Below are 25,596 nucleotides of genomic sequence, written 5' to 3' on the forward strand. Positions count from 1 at the left end.
GTGCTCTAGATGGAGAAGCAAATCACTGCTTGGAGAGCTTTCCACAAAAAGAGGCTGAAATTGTTCACTAACGCTTGGTTCCTCTGCAGCCAAAAGGAATAAGAAAACTGAAGTAGTCATCAGTAGAGTTCAGGAAAATCCTTTTTTAGGCTACATTTCCAGTAATTGTCTCAATGCAGTGGCACTAATGCTGAAATCTGACCCTTCTGTCTTCTGCAACTGCATTCTAAAGAAACAGCTTTGGGAATCAGATTTTAAATTGTAGCTATTCAATGAACTGTGGATCACTAAGGCCTTAGCTAGGCATGTGAAGGGGAAATGGAAATTGCCCAGGTAAATGAAAATGTGATAGTAAATCTGTCATGTTTTTATTTCATCCTTAAGAATCAAAGTCTAACCCGTGCAATATAATCTGAAAAAATGAAGCAGTGAGTCTAAATGGTAATTGGCCATAGTTCTAGAAGATGGAATTTGGGCCAGCTACTTTGTTACTTTATCTGTGACCTTGGCCAACTTAATTCCTGTTTCCTGATTTCAAAAATGAAGAGTGAAAAGGATCCTACAACATACCACATGTAACTCACCAAGCCCAGTGCTGGGCACATCAGGAGATTCAATATTTCTACCTTTTTATTTCCATCTTGTTTCCTATCTGTATTTTATGTTGTTATTAGTAGGACAAGGTTAAATAGCAGAAATAATAAGGTAACATCAGAAATTATACTTTCCTGTTTATTTAAAAACAAAAATCACAAAATGAAAAAAGATTTTTCTCGATGATACCAAATAAATAAGTTGTTCAAATATGGAGAATTATCACTATAAAAATAATTTTTCTTTTTGCATGTAGCGTGATTTCAAGATACCCTGGTCTGACCCATAAAACCTAGCCTATACTTCTGCATGTCCTCCTTGACATTCCTTAGTGGTCTCTGTGTCTTCATCAGTAAATGCTTATAGAGCATCCAGTCGGTTTGGAGTGGAGGTAGCTTTAGGATCTCTGGAAGAGCTGGGCACTAGGAAACGGGGAGGATAAGTCTTGGGGCTCCCTCTGCCTCTGGCTGGCTGTGGTTTCTTGGATACCCTGAAGTGAAAAAAAAGCGTTTACCAAGGGTGAGTTCTCTTCCCTCTCCTTTCACACTCTCTCCTTCCGGATAGCGATAATGTGAGCCTGTGTCCTTGAAGGACTGTGAGTTTTTAGCTTGGGGATAGCAGGAGAGTAGAATTTCATGAGTCCTTGAAAGGCAAGTGCATTGGCCAGGGGTCCCAGGGCCCAGAGGGATGAGTAGGTAAATGAATGAAGGTGAGAACCCAAGAAGATCAGCTCTGGTGGAGACTGGTGAGTTGAGGAGCACAGCTCACTGTAACCTTGGCCCTAAATTCTTCTAAACATTTAAATGCAAAACTATCAAAATGGCCTCTGCAGCTGGATTTGGCCTCAGGTTGCCAGTTGACAGATTCTGGTGTGAACAGCCAGTTGGAGACTCAGGCAAATCTGAGAAAGGTGCTGACTGGTCTCTTCTGGGTGTTGTTCTTTTTGAGAGGGGTGGGCCCCAGTCTGAGTTTTAGTTTTTTTTCTGTTTTTAAAGGATTTGGCCTCATTGGAGCCTCTTATCCTGGAAAATCAGCAGAATCGTAACTGCAGAAATTTCCCTGAGTCAGCATGGGATGCTGATGTGCTCGCGGTCACACCTTTGGTTTTGTTCTGCAACTCAGAATTGGGTTTCCCCGCTGTGGCTGATGCAGTTGGCTTTGGTTACAGTGCAATAAATTCAAATAAACATTTATGAGGGTAAGTAATCATATTTTATGCAAACAAATTATTCTTCCTTAAAAGTCACTTTTTAAAAATGCATGCTGTTTCTTTTCTCAGTCAGCACATCAAGCTAATAAAAGTTATTGTATAATCAAAATTCCCTTTATGACTGTTTATTGTTCCCTTTATGTTAAATTTAGAAAATCGTTCTCCATTTTGTTTCTCTCTTCCCCCCATTAAAAATTTTATACTCTTACCTCTAGTGTAGGAAATCATGATTAGTTCGCGTATTGCATAATTATGGCAAAAAACTAGAGAGAGGTACTTTCGAGAAAGGACAGTGTCCATTAAAAAATGTGTGTAGGTTTCAAATCTAAGGAAACACATGAGTTTTACTACCTTACTAAAATTGGAGGTTAATATTAAAACAAAAGGCTTTGTGACACAAAGTGTCTTTCTGGTCGAACAATATAATATTTTCCTGCCCCATTTTAGGTGTCCATTTTGCTTCCTTATCAAGGTATTTATGAGGTTGCTGCTGAAGAGTTTATACAGAATTTGATGCAGGAGAACTTTTCTCTGCTTGCTTATCTCCTAGTGAAGAAAGAGCATAATGTAACTCAGACCTGTCACCTTGATATACTGAGTATGTGCGTTTGAACTCAGGAAACTGCCTCTAGGGAACAGAGTGAGAGATACTTTCAGTTCTAAAAGAATCTAGAAGGGAGATTAGGAAGAGAAAATTACAGGAATGAAGGATTGGGGGAAAAGGGAATGGTGAGTCATTATAGGGCACAACCCTTCTGAAGTGTTTTCCTGGGAGGGACCCTAAGTAGATGGTCAGCACTTATTTAGTGTCCTCAGTGGGTGGCCCAGTCTGTGCTATACATAGTGTTCTCTAAGGAGTGTGCACTCAGCTGGGGGAAACATCCAAAGCCATCTGAACCCACAAACTGAACCAGGTTTCCCAGACATTGCAGGGGTATAGAAGGCTCTTGCTACGGATGCAGTTATCTGAAAAGAAAGCCACTGAAACCCAGATGAGTTTAGCTTGCTTTCTGCATGAAGGAATATACAGTCTGGTTACTTGGTGATAGAACACAACTCTCTAGAGTCTTTGCTTTGGCATTTGACTGGGCAGAACCTTGTACCTAGAATAAGCACCTGCATGTCATCCCTCTAAAGCTTGAGATGGAGGAGACAATGTCAGAACATGAAACACATATAGACTTATGCCAGGTGATACAGGTCTCAATCCTATTTGGCCACTTACTGTGTAACCTTGGGTAGACTACTTAATCTTTCTGTACTTTGATTTTCTCATTTACAAAATAGTTAATAATACCTACTTCTTGGGGTTATTGTGAGAATAAGAGAATGCATACAAACTATTATTCATCACAGTACTTGGAATAAAATAGGTACTCAAAAAATAGTAGCTCTAGTACTTTTATTATGGTGATTTCCCATCATAGTAATTCTAACATAAAACAGTTAAACTGATTTGCATGTACTACTTAGATATGCAGTTATATGCAGTTCACTCTGGTTATTTAAATCCATTTTTATTCCATATTCAGTTTGAAGTACAGTTTATGTAATGAATATTACTCTCAGTCTTTTTACTAGAAACACTCAGAAAATTATTGCCAGCAACGTATAATAATTATAATATTTTTGACTTTGTGCTCTTAAAAATAACCAGTCAAACTTATAAATATCTAAGTGTAATATTTCCCTTTCTACTGTAGGGAAAAAAAAATATTTTTCCTCGATTGCAGTTCAACGTCTGAAAATAAACAGCACAGTGTAAACATTACCAGCCAAGCTATCTTGAGCTTAAAAATCAGTGAAAATAAATTTAACTTCAGAGAAAGATGAATGTACACCCCAAACTCCCATTTGAGAAGGTTTATGTCCTGGGGGTAAAGGTATTGAAAAATAGCTAGCCAAAATGGGATGCTGTCTTAAATTCTGGCTAAAATTATCATCATCATCATCATCATCATCATCATCATCATCATCATCATCAAACTTTCTGGGCTTAATGTATTATAATTTGTCTTTGGCTTCCATAGAAATGAGGTTTCACCCTGCAAAAATGTCAGAGCTTTCAAATTCTCAGGTGGATTTTCTGGCTCAGGGGAGAGTGCTGATCAGTTGAAAGGTGCACTGACGTCTGTAAGAAGTTGCATCCACTTCCCACAGGGCCCACAAGTTTTGGTTACAGGGTAAATACCATGTCACCTGTGCAGTTTATACCCCTTTCTCTCCAGCTGGTCTCTTTTCCTGGGGCCGTTCTTTCTTCTGTACTTTCCATTAACCACCTTTTCTTCTCTGTCAACACAGACAACCTAGAGCTGCCCTATTTGTGGTTGTGGTCTTATTATTCATTCTGTTGAACTGTACTGTCCCACCTTGCATTTCTATGTACTTTTGGAGCTGTTGGATTCTTGCTTCCATCCCTGGAGGTCACTGTAGTCACACTCTGAGCTGCTTCTGGTTTGGCCCTTGGCCTACTCCACCTTTGGCAGAGCTTCAAGTCCCTTTACCTGAAAGGAACTGACCACTATGTGAATTGATACTCTATTTTGAGCCTCACCTAAGCATTGAGGGTGAAAGATGGTGGTCCCAGCACTCCTAAGGTGGAGCTAAGTTTGCTGATTAGAATCAAGAGAACAGCTATGAAGTGAGATTGACTCAAGCATGGAAGTTAAATAAACTCCTTTCCCTCATATACATCAGGGGAAGATGACATTTGAAAAGGTAGGAAGGATAAGTACTGATATTTGGTGGTGTCAATGTCCTCTAGCTAAAGACCACCAGGAACACATATGTAGTTGAATAAGTTATTACTTTTTGAACTCTGGGGCATCTCAGTGAAAGGATACTGGGAAGGACTTACAGGATTTAAGCTTGTGCTGGTGATTTGGGGAGTGGTTTTAAGGAAGTGGGGCTTTGCTCTGATTGGATGCTGTCAGGAAGTGGGAGTAATTCCACGACTGGGTATCTTAACCATCTTATCTGTGGGGAGGATGGACTAGAGCCAGCTGAAAGTGTTAGTGGGAAAGAAGCAGCAGGTACCCATATTACCTGGGGTGGGAGGATGGTTTGGTATTTTGTGGGTTGAACAGTGTTCATGTTTTATTTCTGTTAACACATATGGAGTAGTCTTATTTTTGTCCTGATCCAGCCTGGCCACAGAGTGGTCTTGTCTGATATTGATGTTCCATAAAATTGTTTATGTTCAACAGAAGAACATCTAGGTTTAGTTGTATGTGCCAGGACAGTTCCTGGATGTCAGGAGCTGCTTTTCTCTTTCTCAGTAGTATGGTTATTCAAATAATTTTATGTGAGTATTAAGACAGGCTGTAAGATTGAGGACATCAGGGTGACAAATATATATTCATATGCTTATATATGTAATGTATTTTATTTATACATAAAGATTCCCTATGAAGTTGCTGAATGTAAGTTGATATGTATGTTAAGTACTAAATTCTGTCCTTGAAAAGAAGGGAAGTTCACATCCTCCTCATTAGTTGAAGGAAATTCCACAACTTCTCCTGTGACTCTCTTTCAGTGCCCTCAAAATTGCAAATGAATGAATTAGGAAGCCAGACCCCAGACTTAAAAGTGAATGACAAGGTCAGGTGTCTTTAATGATAGATGAAACTGATCACCTCTATAAATTATGATGGTATCTTATGGTTATATAGAGTTGCAGCATTCTTTGCTACAGGCCAGAAGCCCTGTGGATGGTCTCAAACAGGCAGCTTCCATGAGGTAGTCGTTGGGCTGGGGAATGTTGCTGGTATCATAACATCTTTGTGCAGCTAAATTTAACTGAGCTCCATTTGAAAGACAGCTGCCTGGCCTGCAAGAGGAAACTTAGAACTATAATGAATCATTGCACACCAGAGTAGATTAATACCATAATATCACGAAGAAATCATTTATAATGATGGTGAATTGTACAACGCAACAATGTGCTGACTTTAATTCTATTGCCATATGGCTTAAGGTTTACTTTTATGCCTTTGGGGAATAAAATGCTATGGTTTAAGGCTTTTTGCATAGACAAAATTATAAAAGCACACTGTTATTTTATTAGGAGAATGGAAATCTCAATAAAATGTAGACCTAGACCTAGGAAATGGAGATGAAGGAAGAAGATATAGCAAATACAGAATGTCTTTTATTTTGTAGTCAGTGAGAGCAGTGGGATATTTATGACTTTTTTTTCATGGTTCCTGAGACGGCAGGTGACTTCAGAATGTTTGGCCTCCACTATGGCACTGTAGCATTCAGTGCAAAACTGTCTCTGGTTACTTAAATTAGGGGTGGGCTTGGTGTACATAAATCTGAGTCAAGAACTTTGCCAGGACAGTGGCTGAACTGAGTGACGAGGTGATCATTTAGTAATAGCTAAAATTTTCTAAGTACTTATATGTGTCAGGTACTCGGCTAAAGATTTTCATATATAATCTGATTGATTCTCATAACAAATGTGTTACGTAGATATCACTAATGCTCCTATTTTATAGGATGGGTAAACTGAGGCTTTAAGAAATTAAAATATTTGTACAAAGTCACATAGCTGATAAATTCAAGGCTAAAACTGATGTAGATAGAAGGGAAAATAAAAATATACAATGTTTGGAATATCACAAAGTGTTTTAGAAGGAGCAACATCTGTTTAGATTTCTTAGTCTTGTTAAGGCAGCAAGCATTCATTGAATATGCAGTCTGCAGAGTTCTGGGACAGGCACTAGATCCTTACTGTCCTGGAAGCAAGTCACCTACACGAGTGAGAGCATGAAGGAGTCTCAGGGAGGAGCAGGGAGGCATGGGACATGGAAGGACATAGGACACATATCAGTAGTGATTTTTACTGGGAAAGTGATGGGTTTCAGTGAATACACCTATAGGCCATATTCTATTCCTTTTGCATATATCTCATAATTTAAAATGCTGCCTACATATCCCTGCAAAGAATGTTATGGTCTCCTATTTTTCAGAAAAGAATTTTGAGTTTGAGAGGCATCATCTAACTTGCTTAAAGTACACAGGACTAAAAGCTTTACCTTCCAAGTACCAAAGTAATTTAAGATCACTACAGGTACAGGTCAGCTGGCACTGCACTCAGATAAGGGACTTGACCAACTGCCCTTCTCTGTACCTCTGTTCCCCAGTCTGGCCAAATACTCACCCCTGTGTCACCTGTGAACCTTGGGTCAGCCAGGTGCTGGGATCAACGTCCCCAAAAGTCCTGCAGTCAGCAAGACTACATGATCAGTTAGTTGTGCACCAGCTGGTGCCTGACTGATGACTTTGTCTAGATTCCTGGCCTGGGGTCTTACTTCTTGTGGGCTGCTCTCCTGAGCATTGGTCTGTGCTACCCCCTGACCTGGGACACCTGTGCATCCACTAGATCCTGCCTGCCTCCTGCCTCCTGTTCTCTATCCCAGATACTTTGCCCCATCTAGGACTTATGCCAGGTCCCGGGTCCTGGTCTTTGTTATCTCTTTTAGCTTTCCAGGTCTAAATCACTCTGTTATCTTTAATTTTGAGGGTAGTTTATGCTATTAAACAAAGTTTTATTTTTCAGAAGTAAAGTAATATTAAAGTGTTGAAGATACTTTAAAAAATACATGCATTTCCCTGCAATTAGATCCTGAGACACCCACTATGCCTCAGATATACCTCTCTGAGATTTTACATTGGAGTCAATACAATCCTCTAGTGTAGTGGTTCTGAAACCTGGCTGCCCATTAGAACCCCCGAGGGAGCTTGAAAGACTGTCTGGGCTCTATTCCAGAGACTCTGATTTAGCTGCTCCAGAAGGTGGGCTCAGGAAACCACAGATAATTCTCTTGTGTAGCCAGGACTGGGGACTAGTGAGCTAGCACATCAACATTTTTAATATTAAGTGAAGCATTAAGATTTACCTTTTAGGTGGAGTTATCAGATTTAGTGAATAAAAATATAAGACGTCAAGTCGAATTTGAATTTCAGGTATAGGACAAATAATTTTTTAGTGTATGTTCCATTCAATAATTAAGACATATTTTCACTAAAAATTATTTGTCACTTATCTAAACTTCAGATTTAACTGGCATCCAGCATTTTATTTGGCAACCTTATTTTTGGGGAGAATCCCCATACTTTGGAGAACTTTTTTTCCTTTTCCTGGTTTGATTGATACTCAGACTAATATGGTTGTTCGTACTCATGTTCCATTGCAAAGGCACCTGAAATCAAAGTTTGCATGCTTAAATATTTCCGGAAATTTTACAGGAAAAAGTCTTATATATTCAAAGAAGCAAATGTTCAGGTAGCAATGGATTTCTCACTGCCCAGCTCCCTCTTACTTTTGCATGCTTTGGTTGGTGGCTTAGCCAGGAAACTTTATAATCATAACATTATGCTAGTTTCTTAAACCTATAGGTCATATTCTTGTCTTGGAACAAGAGAGGATTTCAAAGAACTCTTTCGGAAGAACTGTGGGAGAATTAGGTCTCTCATTGTAGCTAAAGAGGGAGAAAAGTGTGGTGGGATGCAGAGAAAGCAACTTACTGTATTGGCTTTGTCAGACAGGAGCAAAGTGATTGTGAACCAAGGTTTCATCAATAATGCATTATTATTTTGAAGACATTAGAGGTAAGTAAGTGTAAGCTTTATGATAGTTCTGACATTTTAATGGGCCCTTAAATGAAGTGAATTATTAAAAACCATACTTTGGATGAGGTCATGGACTCTTTAAGTTTAGGGATCGATATAAATAGCCTGTTCATGCCAATATGGCTAAAGCTATGCCAGAAATTTGTGCTGTCAGATTATTATAATGAAACCATGAGAACTCACCTTTTCCTTACCACCTACTGTCCTCCAACATACATCAAGAAGGCCAGATACAGAGCAGGGATCCAATACTGAAAGCCTTACCTTTTTCAGTTTTCATATTGAAAATATACATATATGTTGATCTTTCATTAAGTTATACTAAAAATAACAAGACAGAGATGACATTTTCTGTCTCTCTTCCTGTCTTTCCCTTAATGATCCAATTGTTTATTTTATCTAACTGCAAACATCTGGATGGCTCTAAACATCAATAATGTTAACTAGTGTTTAAAAGTTAAAAAAAAAGAGCACCTTTTCTTCAAATAGAATATTCTGTACAAGACCAGTATATATGTAGTACAGATAAAAGTGGAGCTTTGCATTTGAAGAGGGGGCCAGGACTGAGCCTTGCTTGCTCAGTTCCTCCCACTCTCACCTGAGGTCTCTTTGTAGAACCCCTATGGTTCTATGGAGCTCAGTTTGAAAATCACTGGTACAGACCAATCATCTGATATATTTAAACTTTTTATTTAGCCTCAGCTGTTTGAATATTTGATGTCATTAATATGCTTGTCAGTACGGCCAACTATTGTTCCTCTTGGCAGGATCTGTAGAACAAGGCAGTGTAGGGCTCTTACTATCAGAATCTTGTTAGCAGCATGCTTCGTTTTCATTGTATTGTTGCAGAGAAAAGGTGTCGAGAGATTTGCATCTAATGGCAGTGGAAAATGGCAGCTTGTCATTCACTGCAACTCAGCCCTCTTCTTGAATTGGAGAGCTGTAAGTACATAGGGTTTTGTGTTTGCAATTGAGAAAAAAAGAGTAAAGAGCCCTGAGCACAAAGGTATGGGAGAAAAATAATTGGAAAGCTCTTGGGGGAGGGAGGATGATGCCCCTGCTAATTGGATACCTTCTCCTAGATGTGTGTTAGCTTTTGATTCCTTTCACAATTCAGAAATTGGTTCTTAAACCTGTACCATACTTTCTAAATAGTATGAGAGAATTAAATGAGCAAGGCAAAAATATCAAAGAGAGATTTTAAAATGTAGGATAACTAGCTGAAAATAACAGAAAAGACACCTAAAAGTGGCTTAAAAATATGAATATATATTCTGTTGCACAATACATTCTTAGGTAGAGCAATTCTAGAGTTGATTAATTCCATAGCTTAACATTACTGAGAACCCAAATCTTACTATGTGTCTGTTCCGCCATTGTTAGCATTTGTATTCTGACTTGTCCTCTCGTGGTTGCAAGGTCTCAGACATGTCCCAGGCGGGTGACACCTTTGATGGATGAAGAGGGATATTTCTTCCTGTATGTCTCTTTTCGTTCAATGAGAAAAACTATTCCCAAAGGCCCCTTGCAGACTTTCCCTCACACATCATTGGCCAACACAGTTAGATAAACCCAAGCCTAAAACAATCACAGGAAAAGGAAATATTTGACTTGGGCCAATCATGATTTATCACCTGGGGCTGAAGAAAAAAGGGAAGAAATTTCAATCAATAGAATCTACCAGATCTGTCATACCTTGTCATTTGTTTTTTGGATACTTCAGTGATCTCCAGTAAACCACAAGAATATTGTAAAAGTTTTAAAGCCATGTTATTATGAACAATTCTTAATTTAAAAATGCATAAGCTGAAGAACAATTTTTTTTAAAACCCCTACATTTTATAGTATACACCAAAACAAACTCCAGATGGATTTGAGGCAACTACAAAAAAATAAACAAAACAAAACACTTCTTCATAAATTCTAGAGAAACTAGAAGAAAACAGCAGTTGACATCAGAGGAAGAATGTAAATTCTCTTAACTTTGCAGCAATAAAATGCAATAGAAGAAATAACAAAAGTTGAGATATTGGGATATAAAAATTATGGATTTTTGTATAATGAAAAAGCAAACTAGTAAAAATGTACAACTGGATGGACAAATATTTTAATCAAAGATTACAAAAGGTTAGTATTGCTAATCTATAATTTTCCATTCAAATTTATAAGAAAAAATATACATTAAGACTAGAATAAGCATAAAATACAGGAGATCGTTCATAAGAGGGGAAACATAAAAATCTCTACAACCTCATTAGGAATCAAAGAAATTCAAATGAAAGCAAATTTGAGATGCAATTTTGTACCTTCTAGCAAAACTTTAAAAGATTATAATTTTGGTTGTAGTACAGCTGATACACTAATTCATTGCTTAAATTGATATATCTTTTTGAAAAAGTAAATGTGATAATATCTAATGAGAGTCACAAAGATGTTCATAATATTTTTATTAATAATTCAAATATAGAAACGTATTCTAACCAAATAAATCAAGAGAAGTAAGGAGCTATATATTCAAAGATATTCACTGTAGTAGAAGCTCTAATGGAACAACTGGAAACACTGAAATGTGCACTATATGGAAATGGTTTATGAAATATGGTCAAATATTATTCAAACATCTAGAATCTTAACTGTGAAGACATTATAACAACAAGAAAAATGTTCGTAATAAAACATGAGAAAATGGTAGAAATCAGAATTCTATTTGCATTCTGATAACAATTAACTATTTCCATGTGGAAGATAATATGCAAAGATCAAAACCATATTAGGAGGATGGGCTATTGGTGATATCTTAATTGTATAAAAAAAGTCTTTAATGTAGCTCTATTAATTATCTACTCCTATGTAATGTATTATCTCCCAAATTAGTGGCTTAAAACAACAAACATTTTTTGTCTCAGTTTCTGTGATCAGAAATTTGAGAGCAGCTTATTTGGATGGTTTGCACTTGAGGTCTCAGCTGTACTATCAGTCATTAGGCTCAGACTGGACTGAGACTGGACGATCTGCTTTGGGGCTCACTTATGTGACTGTTGGCAAGAGGCCTCAGTTCTTCACTATGTGAGTCTCTCCATACGGTTTCTTGAGTGTCCTCACGGATACTTTTCCGAGAGAAAGAAAAAGAGAAAGAAAGAGAGAGAGGAGATTGCAATCCTCTTTACTATCTAGTCTTCAAGTCATATACCATCACATCCATTTTATTCTATTTGCCTAAAGTGAGTTACTAAACATAGAACACATTCAAAGGGAAAGGAATTAGGCTCCACCTTTTGAAAGGCATATCAAAGCATTTGTGAACATATTTAAAATCACAGCAGTAGTTAAGATTTCTTTTCATTAAAGATATGCTGAAATGGAAAAGTGGATGACCCATATCAAGTGTATGAGATATGAGTGTTGAGTGGAGGAAGTATGAAAAAAAAAGAGAGGAAGTGGCCTATTGTGACCAAACTAAAATGCCAAAGAAAACTTAGACTGTACTCCCAGGTGAGTGTCATTACCCTATCAGTGTAGAGCTGGAGTGGTGGTATTGCTGGTTTGTCTCTCAGGTGGGTCCAGAGGGAGTAGATAGAAAAATGGTGTCATGTCTTGCCAGCAGATGACAAGAGAGTTCCTTTTTTTTATTTTTTAACTTATTTTTATTAAAACAACTCTGCACAGATTAAGTATAATATTTTCTTAGCTATCTCTGAGGGACCTTATCTGATTGAAAGCTCTGGTTGTTAGGTATACATTTCATCTGAAGGAACAATTAGCCATTGCAATACACTTGGAACTCAATTTTTTAAAAAAAATCACAGAACGTGAGCTAAGATCTGTAAATAATAAACACATATGGAAATATGAAAAGCAAAGGCCAGTTAGTGCCAGAGTTATAGTGAAGTAGACCAGAGCACTGTGCTTGATCTCAGAAATACTTTTTTAAGTTATATTCACTTTTCGAGTATCTTGGGAACTGGGAACTGGACACCTTGTAGGGCTATTTTTCATGCTCTGTTTTCCTTCTGCCCAGCTTTTGGTGACTATAAATGTTTCTGGGTCCTCTATTAGAGAGCAAGTGAGAAATGTGATGATGATGACAACAGTAACACTCTGAGATGTCTCTGAGGGGGAGTTGGAGAGTTTTTCTATAGATTTTTAAAAATGTCATTTTAGTCTCAAAAGTTAATATTGTATGGTGGATGAAGCGTGGACTTTGGAATCGAAAAGACCTGAGTTCGATCCCTTGCTTTGTCACTTTATTCATTCGATAAAGACTTATGATGCCAAACACTGTGGTAGATGCCAGGGATATAGTGATGAAGAGCAGTGGCACCACCATCAAAGGGTTTGGTCTAGTGGAGACTATAAACAACAAAAAAGTCAGGAAAGCCCAAGGTGCTGAGAGAACTAATAGGAGGGCACTTACCTGCTCTTGGTGGTGGGAGGTGCTGTCAGGAAAGATTCCAAAGAAGAAGAAACATTTACATTTAACCGAAGAGCAAAGAAGAACAGGTACAAGGATCTGGAAATAAAAGGAAGCACTGCCATATCGTGCATCTGAATGTAGCTCTGGATAGTTGAGTGGCAGACATTGACGGCTGGCTGGCCTGAGGGCCGTTTCTATCTTTTTTTTCTTTCTCACTTTCCATCATAGAAGCCTCTCTTGCAGCTAATGATGGCCATGTGATATAGTTCTACACAATGGGATATTTGCATTGTGTGCTGGAGGGATTCTGGGAGAGTTTTTGTTTTCATGATTAAGGAGGAAAATTTGGCTGGCACAGATGTTTGCCATCGTCCTCTTTCTTGTTTTGATTGCTGATAGGATGCTTATAACAAAAGCTACCATTTTGTGACCATGAAGTTACAACACCTTATACCAGAATAGTGGGAAGAAGAAATATAGAAGGAGCGTGGGTTCTTGCTGACATCACAGAGCCACTGTGCCAGTGTTGCTTTTCCTACCTACAGACTTCTTAAGTGAAAAAAAAAATTCTGTCAAAGACACTATATATCACATTTCTAACTGATAGAGAATGCAACAACAAATTAGAGTTCGAGACAAGAAAAAAGATGAGGTTAGAGTTATAAACCATGTTAAGAAATTTAAACCCTGTTTCAAGGGCAATTGGAAAACTTTGGCAAATAAATTAATTTCTCTATGCCTCAGTTTTCTCATCTTTAAAATAGGAATAATAATGTCTGCCATGTGGTTTTTGAAGATTAAATGAAATAATGTAAAATGCCCAATAGTGTTGGCACTTAATAGACAACTTAATAATCTACAGTTATTTTTATGATAACAATGACAAAGAAGAAAAAAATTCAATTATCTGTACAACCCTGTATTTTGTGGCTCCTTTGTTCATTTGTTCATTCATTTACCAAAAATATATTAAGCAATAATTATATGTCAGGTTCCATATTAGTACAGGACAGAAATGATCCTTGCTCTCATAGAATTTGCCATTCTAGTGGGAAGTGACAAAAATAAGCAAACAAACCGGGAAACAAGATAATTTCAGGTATATCTGACCTGTTCTCTAAGTTGCGTAGTAACTTGGTGACAGATCTACTTCTTGGAAGTGGGTGTCTCATAGGCAGAAAGAAGAGTTTCTAATGAATCTGAAAATACCAAAGAATCTAAAAACACCAAGGAAAGCACTTGTGGTAAAATGAAAGTGTTTCCTTAAATAGCATTGTAGAGTATGGAGTGTATATTGGAGAGCAAGGCAGGATACAGACAGGGAGAAAAAGCAGGGACATCACGAGCAGAGACTATTTCTCAGGCCCTTGTGAGGTTCCTTCTCTATCTTGAATAGACCACAGCCTGGCGGCACCCTCTGGCCAGGGAGCTCACCTATACATTAATCTGCAGGATGCAACCTAGATGAGTTTAAGCAGTTTGTAGGAAAATAGGGGCAACTTTAAGGGGGTGTAGTGTAGGTTCTGGAATTAAGTTGTCTAGGCTCAAACTGAACCCCACCCCTTAAGTGCGGTGTGGTCTTAAGAAAGTTACTTAACATTGCTCAGACTCAATTTCCTAATCGTTTAATGAGGAACAATAATAGTAGTTATTACTTTGTCATTTTGAAGATTGGACTAATCTATGCAAAGTGCTAATGTATAGTAAGGACTCAATAAATATGAGCTACTTTTGCTGTTGTTAGTTTTCCTAGTGGTAGAATCTCAGCCATTAAACTCAATCTTCAATTTTGGAGAATTCACTATCTCTTTTTCTTTCTCTCTTTAAAAAAATGAATTATTTTTTAAAGAAACTTTCTATTTTAATATGACTATTTTTGTCCACTCAGATCTCATGAGGAATCTCTGAAGATTACTGGCAGTGGTTAGTTGTTTTCAGAAGAAAGTTCTCTAAGGATCCTGGGATGTAAGTCATTGAGCCCAGGACACTTGGATTTACAGAGCAAATCCCTCTACTGGGGTATTCATCAGAAACAGGTCATCTCATCATGATTTGTGTCAACTGTCATTTCCACATGCTCATATATTTCTTCTTTAGAAGCTTAAATATGGCCAGAGTCACTTTGCAGAAGCTAGGGGCTTTCTCTCCCTTCAAAGTCAGGAAAATCTTCACTCATTGGACAAATACTTACTGAGCACTTACTGTATGCTGGTAGTGTTTTTCAGACTACACAGTCCTTAACGCTTCTGGTACCTCTCTCAGAGAGGTCATGAGTTTTAGAGGCGATTTGATAGCTGATAGTTGTCTATGGTTGATACAAAATTGTCTATAACCAGTGAGAAAGCTTGTTTGCCTGTGAATGATGAGTTGCTGAAAGATACTCGCCTTTCATTCACTTTGACAAACTTTTCTTCCTTTTATGAGAGAATATTCTTCTGTTGCACAAACTTTCCTTCTGTGATACCATAATTTTACAGTCCATCTTCTCCTCCTTCCTTGCCATGGTATTAAGTGGCTGTGGAAACCATTTCTCTGTGTGTGGCCAGGGCAGACACAGGAAAATGAACCAACCTGATTTCCTTTTCTTAATTAAGACAGTTTTGAGCTGTGAAAGTAAAACACTGTTGTCATCTCTTTATTGGTTGGTCCTTTAATAAAATAGGTTCTTGTGGACGTGCTGTAAATATGAATGATAAAGCTGAAAAAATAATGGATTATAATGGAAATTCCAAGTAAAGACAGTTTAAGCCTGGGCATTCCTCAAAAGGAACCTCTCCTCTCAGAAACCTCTACTACAGGCTTATTTTTCTCAGGTAACAGGTTGGCATTATTAGCTCAGTGGTTCAATGATATTAGAGCTGGAAAGCACCAAACACATCTCTTTCTTTTATTAGGAAGGGTAATCTTTTCCCCAAGACCCCGCCTGACTTCCCTTGCCAGGTGATTACCAGGACTGGATCACATGGCTACCCCTCCATGCAGGAATGTCTGGGGAAGTGGGAAGTGAGTGGTTGTGATTGATTTACACCAATCAAAATTCATTCCTTGGGGTTGGACATGTTTTTACCCCAGTCAAAATTAAGGTTTTATTAGCAAGAAGGAGAAATAGCTAATCATGTGTGCCCCATAGTCCATTTTCCCTGTCATTTTTGTTACTTGGAGCCACATGGAACAGGATATTGGAAGCACGTAAGAGGGCCACTGTTTTCAATTTTATTCTCACCGTGATCCAGAGCACAGCAGGAAGCAAAAACACTCACCTTGTAATCGAGGGAATGTCCTCATGTTGCAATTCGTGTCTTTTCAGGGGCACTACTTCCTCTAATTCACTCCTATATGGAGACCAACACGCTTTACCTCATTCTCCATCCTCCCTCAAAGCTTGGTTCCAACACATTTTGATGGCTGCAGAGCAAACAGCAGAGCTTTTCTACTTGTCACAGTCATGCATACCTTTTCAGGCTGATAATAGAGGGGAAAATAAGATGTCAGAAATAGATAACTATTTCAGCCAACAGGTGCTCTTTGTGTCTAAAATGAAAAGCAAAACAAATCTCTGAACCTTAAACATTAGAGATCCAGAGATAATGCAATGATGAAAGATAAAGTTAGTATCACAGCAGAGAGGAAACAGTTTTCATCATTGGTGACAGGTTAGCAGACGGTCTACACATTGACTTTTTATTTCAGCTTTGAGTTATATTAATGTTCTCTCATCCTAGAATGTTTCCTTCTCTGGTAGCAATAAATTAGAATTATGACCATTTGGTTAGCAGTCCTGTTTTGGATATTGGAGATTGGAGGTAGTTGCAGGGAGGTGGGGTAAGAGGGGATATTAAAGACATATTTGTCAACATGTGTTTCCAAGGGGCACATCAGTGCAGGCAGGAGCTGCCATCTGCTGTGTGCAGATTGACAGATTGATGGTCGGCTGATTGACAGTTAGAAAAGCTTACGTGGACTTAGTGTTAGCATTACCTTTCCAGAGTGGAGGGGGCTGTGCATTCTGTATGAAGAAAAACCTTCTCCTGACGTAGGAAGGATTGTCCATCTTGACTCCTTGCATGTGTAATTTTCCCCTTTCTGCTTTGGGGGCAGCCATGTTGAACTCAGCCAAAGGAGTCCTGTGTCATAAGTCTTTTATTTTTCTGCCTACTAGATAAAGAATTTTCTTGCTCAAGATAAAGAATTTTCTTGAGGTTTGCAAATTATGTTCTAGATGTCCAAATGGCCCCATTATTGATGTTGTCCTGAGAGGAGGATGGACAGTTTGATCGTGTGGCTCTTTGAGTCATTTGTGGGGCTGTTAAGCATTAGCCTGAAACCGTAGGTGAAGGTGGGGCTGGACACTTCTAGGGATTGAAGCACATTCATCTAAATCGAAATCTAAGGTGACTGCCAGCATTACATCCAAGGACAAAGACCCATTCCCTACAGCTAAATCAGAAATGAGTGAAGGATTTGAGGGAATTCCCTAGGCAAGTGATCCATTCCTAGGTTTAAAAGCACAGAGGAAGTTTCCTTCAGCCTTTATGCTCTGACTCAAAGGTGAGTGAAAATGCAAACTTGGGGTTGTTAGTAAAAAAGTTTTGATTATTGTTATGTATTTTATACATCTAATAGAAAGCTGTAAGAATCATGGAATTTGAGCATTGCTTTTGGCTGCAGGTAATTTTAAACAAAAAATGAAGTTGGTGTTGTTCCCTCCCTTTCTCCCTCCTTCCCTTCTTCTCTTCCTTCCCTCCTAATATGCCTATAGGTTTAAGAGTTTTTCATTTAATGTGAGAATAAAATTAAACAAAATGACTGAAAGGCCAAAAAAAGAGGAACAAAAACTCAAACAAACAAAAAACCTAGTATCTTCTCGACTCTCATTTCTCTTAGTTCCTTCAGCTAAGCCTTATCTGCTTTGCAAATGAAAACCCTAGAATGGCAGAAGGAAGAAATCCTCTTTCTGTAATTCCAGAAGTAAGCATTCCCAAACTTGATGGCACTGGCTGACTTTCCCCAGGAGCTATGTCCCTGGCTCTTCCTCCCTTTAGTTCCTTGGGGGGCAGGTTTACCAGCTCTGACCTGCAGCTTGAACTGTCACTGGGAGTGCAGGCAGGTTCAGCTTCCACAGGAAGTCTGCCCTGGGGGGCTATGTGGGAAAGGATGTTGTGGGTGGAAATTGTCTGTTTTAACCTTTCTAGACTTGATTATCTTATTTCTATTGTGTGTTATTTCCTGAAATGAGCTTTACCAGTGTGGTTTCCAGAATCATTTTAACTTGACCTTTTCATGGAAATCACTTTCACAGGAACCTTCTGTGGGGAAGTGGCTTCAGCTGCTATGTGGTTTTGTTTTTATGGCATCCCAGTTCACAGATGAAGAAATTGAGGCAGTTCTTTTTGGGGAGATTTATATGTACTGTAAGGGCAGCAAATGTGAGATGAGGCTTGTGTTACATGTCTCTTATGCTTTAGGTTATCTTTACCCTGATACAGCTATGAATATTATCATTTCTCAGGAATATTTTCTACTAAGCTGATTTAGGAGGAATTAAAACTTTTTTTTTTTTTCATCATGCAAGATAGAAATGTTGCTACTGTTGGGGAAGTATAATTAAAAACCAAATCTTCTCCCAATCCAGAAATCCTCTCCATAAAGTAGTAGAGAATAAAAACAGCCGTATTATGGAATATGCATCAAACCAGTGTGTGAGGCACAGCACAGGCAGTCTGCTAAGAGATTGGAAAGACAGAAAGAAATCTCACTCCTAAAGCAGCTGAGCAGATACAACCCAACACATACATGTGTCAAGGCAAACAACAACTAGTTCTCAACTAAGAAGACATATAATTCATCCTAACTGTACCTGGTAATTGGGATGACCATCTGTATTAACTTATTGGCTTTATCTAGAGAAAACAAACCTCATAGCTTTATGATAAGAAGTAGATTGACAAATTGGAGCAAGGCACCCACAGAATTTAGATTTATACCTTCTCATGGAAACTGGGGGATAAGGGTGCTATTTACCTAGATATTTACTTTTCAAAGAGATGGCTCCCAGGTCCTAGAGAAAGACATTCCTAGATCCCAAAGCTGACAAAAGGCCTATGTGGTTTTCAAAAGGATTTATGTACATTACAAAGAGAAAAGAAAGTAATTATAAGTTTTCTAAAGAAAATTATGAAAAAGGAGGTGGGAGAAGTCTCTTCTATTATTTCAATAAGGAGAATTAACTCTCTTATTTTTAATTAGTTGTTTTTACATTACTACTACTCACTACTACATTTTTCCCATGAAAATTGCCAGTAGGCACTAACCACACTAAGAGGAGAGGCTGTGCCTTTCAGTGCCTTTCGGGCTTTAGCTTATGTTATAGGAGGTCATCAAGTATGACCACAGGCTGACTCTTGAGCTGGACCGAGGAAATCTGCTGCTCTTCACCCACTCCTTGTCCTGGGAATGTGTGTTCCCTCCACTGTTTCCATAGCTGGAGCCATTTTCAAGGGATCAGCCTTGAAAGAATAATGTGTTGTTGAAACCATCTGGACTGAATACGTGACCGAACCTAGTTAAGGCCTCTGTATGACCTGCCGATTCTGGTGGTCAGGAACAGAAATCTGTCGGGTGGATGCAGAGATCTACTTGTCTTGTGGTCGCCTAAGACAAGCCTTGTAAGTTTTCTTACTTATTAAACCTGCCACTCACCAGTCTGGAGCGGTCTGCCTCTATCTTTGTCTCTCCTTGCCCTCTTTGTCCTGAGGCCACTTTCACATTTTATCCAGGAAGCTCCTGAGGTTTCAAACCAAGAGCATGGAGAAGAATTAGCCAAGAAATGTTCAAGGTGCAGAATCCTGGACTCTAAGCTCTAGTCCCAACTCCGAAGAGTCTAATTCTGTCTGAAAAAGAACTCAGGAATCTGAATTTTTAGCACTACTCAATGTGAAAACTTGAGCAGACAGAACTGAGCTCTGGAGTAAGACTGATCCAGCTTTGGGTCATTACTAGCTACACAGTCTCAGAAAAGTTACTTCTCTGAGCACCAATGACCTTATGGACAAGGACATTTACTTGTCAAGACTGAGTGAGGATGACAAGACTGAATGTAAAATGCCCTAAACAGTGTCCGGAGTATAGACTGTGCACAATAGATAGTAGCTGCCATTCCTGTTATTACTGTGTAAGCTGTTAACCTCAATTATATAAATTTTAGAAATGGACCTCAAACATAAAGTTGAAAGGTCACATAAACTCTGAGCTATCTGCAAGATTTAATAGGTGAGTCTTACTTCATGAGTGCGTTAGATTGGACTTTTTTTTTTTTTTTTCCAGGTAACAGAAATGAACTTGAGCTAGTATAAAAAAAACAAAAGAAAATGAAACATTTATTATAAGGATACAAGGTGTTGTCAGAATGTATGGATAGGAATTTGCTGGGTATTTGGGAGATCTTGGAGGCTGAGAACTTGTATTGGAGGTTCCTTTTTTTTTTTGGTCTCTGCTTGTTTTTGAGAAGCTGCTTCATTCTCTCTCCTCTTTGTAGACTATGTTTCACCTTGGATATGAACCTGAGGCCCAAGATGGGGCTGAGGCCCAAGATGGAGCCTGCAAGTTCTTGTCAACAACCACAAAGTGACAACCATGAAGAAAAAGCTGAGAAGCTGATGGTGGAAGAGGGAAAAGAGCAGCATTGTGGAGCCACCACATCAGCCCTGGACCCCCAACGCTGGACTTCCAGAAATGTGAGGCAGATATACCTCTTTCTGTTTATGCCACCCCAAAGCTGGCTTTTCTGCTACTTGTAGCTGAGCACTCTCCTTCCTGAAATGGGAGTTTGGGTGGTTAGAATCATATAACAGTCATTCCCAAATGGCACGGGGGTGGTTACATTTGTTCTCCTCCGGCCACAGAGGAGAAATTGTGTCAAAAATTGTTTTGGAGAAATTGTGCCAGATTCTAACTTGATTTGCTTATAGTGCTTGACCAGCATCTCCCATGTCTGGAGCTCACATGAATTCTGGCTGGCCTCTGTTAACTGAGCCTGTGCGTGGGAGCAGTCTGCTCCTGAAGGAGGGCCTCCTCTCCTCCCGTCATGACTGAGAGGCAGCAGACCATTTTTGCTGACAACGATATGTACCCCTTGTCCTTAAACTGTGCCCTGTCTAGGGTCTCACCTCCCTGTGGGTTTCCCCGAGTACTCTGCCAAGTCTGGTTTTAATGAGGAATGATATTTCACTAAGGAACCATTTTGTCCTGCCCAGTTAATTTTTCTGTTTTGTACTCTGGAGGCACTCGAGTCGAGCTGAGGTCACCCATACACTGTGTAGGAGGTGTACTGGGGAGACAGTACCAGGTTTAGGTACCCATTGTTCTATTTACATAATTCGTTAAACGTGAATTATTTCTTTCCCACCTTGATGCCAAGGGATGCCACTTCTTGCATAGACAATTATGTTTGCCTATTCATGGATGTTCTTGGCACCTGTCTTCCCCTTCCCAAGCCACCTTGTTTACATTATAACTGGGGTCTGAAGGTCTCTGGCAGAGGGGCACTTGAATTCACAGACGTGGAGTGGCTCACTCGATTAATAGGTAGAACCATGCCTGTGAATATGCCTCCTCTGTCCTTTCTCAGGTGATAAGCTGTGTCAGAGCCTGCCGTCTCTGTCTGGGTGTGGCCATCTTACTCTTTTTCTTCTTCCGAAGCACTCTGTAGGGCTGCCATTGTCACTTGGGCCCTGCCTAGCAGGAAGAGCCCTAGAAGGGCCTGCCTGCGTTAAGCCTAAACCATATGCTTTAGCCCAGTTTAACAAAAATCTCTGCAATGGAAAGGAGGGGCACAAGTCCATCCCACTGTAATGAAATGGTTTTTTTTATGAAATGAATTTTTTTCTATTTTTTTCTTGTCCTGCGGGAGTTTATCTCCCTCAAGAACATCACAGAAAACAGAACCCGAGACAGGGTTTAGGTATCCTGAGTCCTCAAGTCAATTGGCATTTAATAATACCCCAAATCTTTCAAAGCTCTACAGCTTATTAGCAACAGATATGTCATCTCGTGATTACCTTGATTCTCTCTGTCTAGAGCAGGGGTTACAGACCCAAGTTTTAATGTTTGGAAGCTAGGCAGGTAACATAAATGAACGAAGCAGGCTAGGGGAAATCGTGTGTCCCCTTGGTATCTCTTGTTTCCCCATCTGTGATAGAGACATAGGTACAGAGAAGCATTCCTGTGTACTACCAGGAAAACAAGGTTAACATCAATTATAAATGGCAGCTGATAATTGTCCTTAGTACTGGAAATACTATAAGGAATGCTGGGGACTGTGGCAAACTGGAGAATACATGCTCTCTGTGGGAAGCCAGTTACTACTCATGTGGGAATATAGGTTTATTATTGCCAAAAGTTCTATGTTTTCAAATTTTCAAATTTCAAAAAATGCTAGATATTTTTTTGGGGAAATTTCTGAGTTTGAAACATTAGCTGAATATTTAAACAAACAAACAGACAGACAAAAAAAACTAGCCACTGTGCAGATCAATTTCAAATGTCTGGGAGCCACCAGATTGCAACTTTTGGCTCAGAAGATGAAGCTCAAGCCACTTAGCTTGGCACATAAACTTCTTCATGATTCTATCTGTACTGCCTCTTGCCTCGTTTCCTACTTCTCTTCAGACACACCACAGATACTCAGCACTACGCTTTCTACTTTTGCCTGGAGACAAGTTGTTGCTTGGAATGTCCTTCCCTGATTGGTTAATTCTGTAAATAATTTATTCTTAAAAATCCATACCAAAGTCATCTCCTATTTCAACTCTTTCACAACCTTCTTACCGCCTTCCAACCAGGCAGGAATATAGTGTCTCATTTCTTTGGGTCTTTTTTTTTTTTTTTTTGAGCAAAGTACATAGTCATCTTAGAGAATTTGCCAGTGTCTCTTGTAACTGTTGGTTGCATGCCCATCTTCCCAGCTCATTATCAATGCTGTGTCTTTGTGTTCTTAGGACTCAGCTTAGTGTTTGGCTCTGGTTCAGTGCTCAGTAACAACTATTTGACTAGATGAATAAACAAATTCACTGTACACCACATCTATGTTAGATTTAATTTTCTTGCAAGATATCTTCATATTTGTTGCAATAAAATATTTGTAAGTGTGACACTAATTATCACTTATGGTGGTGCACAGTTTGAATGGTTTAAAACGTAGCTAACCTGTGTTAGAAGTAGTTATGTGTTGTTGACTTCTCAGGGTGATACCACTCATTTCCAAAGGAGGACATCTGAAGTGGCATCCTTACTCTGAGTTAAAACGTTAAAAGTTAATGCAATAGCTTCATTCTTTGTTAAGGGCTTATCTGATCAAGCAGGAGTAAGGAAGGGAGGAGGGATGATATGGGGACTTGTTTTTTACATTACTCTTTTCCCCAAACTGGCAAGATTAATAGAGGAGTTAAGACAAGGATGAATACATATGCTATATCCATTGACAGAGCAATAAAAGGCAGTTAGCTGTGATATTCTATTTGTATTTAAGTTTACAGTTCTAAGTACACTTCCAACCCCTCCCTCTGACCACCCAGGCCACTTGACATTTTTCTCATCTGACAGCTCGGAGATAGGAATTTTATAAATGTCTCTTTTGGGGTTAGTTTTAAAAGAAAAGAAAAGCGTGCTAAGTGCAATGGCTAAATTATGAATTTAATCAAACCCATAATTTAAGTATGCCCCAAATAATAATAGGCTGCAAGCTTGTCAGGCTGTGCCGGGTCTGGTTTGTGTTACATGGTTTACAACAACAGAACCACAAAGCAGAGTCCTTTAAGTGCTTTTACCCATTAGCTTCATCAAGTAATTGCAGGCTTGTAGGCATCAATAACAACGAAGGTTGATACCTTGGGAGAGAGACGTGAATCTTTCCCCTTATAGATCTGGCAGGAAAGGAAAGTGCCGTGATGGATGCACTGCAGGCATGTGGGTGTTCAGAGCCCAGAGAAGGGAAGTAAGATGAGTATACAAGAGAGTTTCTTTGACTGGCTTAAATGAACACCCCATTCACTTTTATTTGGTCCCCTTGACTCATTTAGTGTTCAATAGGATCTCAGTAGGCTCCCTGCCGGACGTCTCAGCATGCATCGTCTTCAGAAAATGCTATGTCTTGAAAATAAAAATAATAAAGAAAAAAACTGGTAATGAGAGCGTATCAGATAGCAAATAGCAAGAAATGTCTTCCTAACTCAAGTCTAAGCAGGGAGTAAGACACTAGCAATGAAAAGTACAGGCGAAAAAATATAACCTATCTAAAACCAAGCATCCTCCCCTCCCCCGAAATCATTTATTGTGAAAAATTTTGTGTTCTTGGTCGACATTCATCTTGGAAGGTCACAGTTTTCTCTGGTTAGAAATGTTTATTATTATAAGTATTTATTACATTTCTGGAATGAACGATATCAAAATCTTTTGTTTAAGACAAGTTTTAGGTCAGTAAAAACAGTAAATATATATCTAGATTAACTTTACATTAAAAATGTTGACTTTAGAGATTGAATTGCCAGATACTTTTTTTCTTGGGTGAAATATATTATTGGAAGTTTTCTCAGTGTTATTAAAATATACATTTTTACTGTATGCTCAAAATTTACTGAGGGCACCCGTAAGAGTTTGAGTTACCTCTTAAAACTAGTCTTGACTTGGAGGAGACACATTTTAGAGAAAGCAGACCATACTTAAAGCCATTTTTGTAGTTCTTGTCTTGAGCTATATAGAGCATTCCTCAGGGCTGTGAAGGAATGCTGGCTACATATGACAATCACCTGGGGAGCTTTAAAATATGCCGATGCCCACCCTTTGCCCAGATATTCAAATTTAATTTATTTCAGTGGGTGGAATGGAAGGGGCATTGTGGGCCTTAAAAAAAAATTCCCCCAAGTGGTTCTGATAGGTGTTCAGAATTGAGAACCACTGGAATCATGAAGATTGGGTGACCCGCTGTTATGCGTTGAATTGTGTTCTCCAAAAAGATATATTGAAGTCCTAATCCCTGGTGTTTGTGAGTGCGATCTTACTTGGAAATGGGGTCTTTGCAGATGTGATTAGTTAAAATAACGTTATATTGGATTAGGGTGAACCCTAAATTCAGTATGACTGAAACCCTTATCAGAAGAGAAGAGAAGAGACACAGAGAGACATAAGCACACAGGAAAAATGGCCATGTGAAAACAAAGGGAGAGATGGAAGTTATGCTGCCACAAACCAAGGAACACTGAGGATTGCCAGTCACCACCAGAAGCTAGAAGAGACAAGAAAGGATTATTCCTTAGAGCTTTGCAGGGAGCATGACCTTGCTGACACCTTGATTTTGAATTTCTGGCCTCTTATTTTTTTAGAACGGCAAGAGAATAAATTTTTATTGTTTTAAGCCACCACACTGTGTGGTAGTTTGTTACAGCAGAGCTAGGAAACGAACATATCTTTTCTTCTCTGTCAGAAGTATGGCATGAACTCCTAGGAAAGATACTAAAAGGAAATTCTTCTTAATAAGATTTGTTAGATCTTTTAAAAAGCTTCCAGAAAGAGATTGGACTGTTGCCTGTTAAAATAGTGTGACCAACCATACCAGTTTTCCCAGGAGTTTTGGGGACATGGGACTTTTAGTTAGTGTTAAATCTAAGAAAGTCCCAGGTAACCCAGCACAAATTGTTTACCCCAAAAAGGATGGAGTCTTGTCAGATCAGATTGTCAGAGTCCTGGACCA

The 25,596-nt window shown here is 38.9% G+C and overlaps 1 long non-coding RNA gene across 1 annotated transcript in view; it reads left to right on the forward strand.

The window, feature by feature from the left end:
- Window positions 1-1,612: 1,612 nt before the first annotated feature.
- The window catches only part of LOC112477892, a 109,142-nt gene continuing 85,158 nt past the window's right edge, over window positions 1,613-25,596 (forward strand). Inside the window, exons 1-2 of the long non-coding RNA XR_003045622.1 lie at window positions 1,613-1,792; window positions 20,389-20,587. This is a non-coding gene — a long non-coding RNA (uncharacterized LOC112477892). The remainder of the gene's footprint in view (window positions 1,793-20,388; window positions 20,588-25,596) is intronic.

This window comes from Pteropus alecto, unplaced genomic scaffold (genome assembly GCF_000325575.1).
Source record: "Pteropus alecto unplaced genomic scaffold, ASM32557v1 scaffold131, whole genome shotgun sequence".
Lineage (NCBI taxonomy): Eukaryota > Metazoa > Chordata > Mammalia > Chiroptera > Pteropodidae > Pteropus > Pteropus alecto.